Here is a 1,747-nt window from a genome sequence, read left to right as displayed (position 1 = left end):
ATTTTTAAAATTAGTTGTTTCTTATAAGTCAAGTCAAAATTTCAATTTTAAAAGTCTTATCTTTTCAAAATCTTTTTCAAAAATTATATCTTTTTCATTTTTTTTTCTATTTTTTGAAAATTTCAAAAATCTTTTTCAAAATATTTTCAAAACCTTTTTCTTATCTTTACATCAAATTTTCAAAAATTAGCTAACAATTAATGTGATTGATTCAAAAATTTGAAGTTTGTTACTTTCATGTTAAGAAAGGTTCAATCTTTAAGTTCTAGAATCTTATCTTGAAGTTTCTTGTTAGTGAAGTAAGTAATTTTAAAATTAAAAATTAAATCTTTTTATCTTTTATCTTATCTTTTTCAAAAATTTTATCTTTTTCAAAATTTGATTTCAAAATATCTTATCTAACTTCTTATCTTCTTAGCTTTTTCAATTTTGATTTTAATATCTTTTTCAATCAACTAACTAACTTTTTGTTTGTTTCTTATATTTTTCAAAACCAACTAACTACCTATCCCTCTCTAATTTTCGAAAATATCTCATCTTTTTTTTCAAAAATTCTTTTTTGTTTTAAATTTTAATTTTAATCTTATCTTATCTCTAATTTTCGAAAATTACTAACCCCTTTTTCAAAATTGTTTTCGAAATTCTCCATCTCTTTTCTTATTCTATTTAAATTGTTTTCGAAATTCTCCCTCTCTTTTCTTATTCTATTTATTTATTTAATTACTAACACTTCTCTTCACCCCTCTTCACCTAAATATCCGAATCCCCTCTTCTATTTTCTTCCCCCTTTCTTTTTCTACTAACATAAAAGAATCTATATATTGTGACATAGAGGATTCCTCTTCTTTTCTTGTTTTCTTCTCTTTCATATGAGCAGAAACAAGGATAAAGGCACTCTTGTTGAAATTGATCCAGAACCTGAAAGGACTCTGAAGAGAAAATTAAGAGAAGCTAAATTACAACAATCCAGAAGCAACATTTCAGAAAATTTCGAACAAGAGAAGGAGATGGCAGCCGAAAAATAATAATAATGCAAGGAGAATGCTTGGTGACTTCACAAAGCCAACGTCCAAGTTTGATGGAAGAAGCATCTCCATTCCTGCCATTGGAGCCAATAACTTTGAGCTGAAACCTCAGCTAGTTGCTTTAATGCAACAAAACTGCAAGTTTTATGGACTTCCATCTGAAGATCCTTATCAGTTTTTAACTGAGTTCTTGCAGATCTGTGAGACTGTAAAGACGAATGGAGTTGATCCTGAAGTCTACAGACTCATGCTTTTCCCTTTTGCTGTAAGAGACAGAGCTAGAATATGGTTGGATTCACAACCTAAAGATAGCCTGGACTCCTGGGATAAGCTGGTCACTGCCTTCTTAGATAAATTCTTTCCTCCTCAAAAGCTGAGCAAGCTGAGAATGGATGTTCAAACCTTCAAAAAAAAAAAGATGGTGAATCCCTCTATGAAGCTTGGGAAAGATACAAGCAGCTGACAAAAAGATGTCCATCTGACATGTTTTCAGAATGGACCATATTAGATATATTCTATTATGGTCTATCTGAATTTTTGAAAATGTCATTGGACTATTCTGCAGGTGGATCTATTCACCTAAAGAAAATGCCTGAAGAGCTCAAGAACTCATTGATATGGTTACAAACAACCAATTCATGTACACTTCTGAGAGGAATTCCGTGAATAATGGGATACCTCAGAAGAAAGGAGTTCTTGAAATTGATGCTCTGAATGCCATA

Source organism: Arachis duranensis, chromosome 1 (assembly GCF_000817695.3).
Source record: "Arachis duranensis cultivar V14167 chromosome 1, aradu.V14167.gnm2.J7QH, whole genome shotgun sequence".
In the NCBI taxonomy this organism is placed as follows: Eukaryota; Viridiplantae; Streptophyta; class Magnoliopsida; order Fabales; family Fabaceae; genus Arachis; species Arachis duranensis.
Note: the sequence above shows the minus strand (reverse complement) of the source record.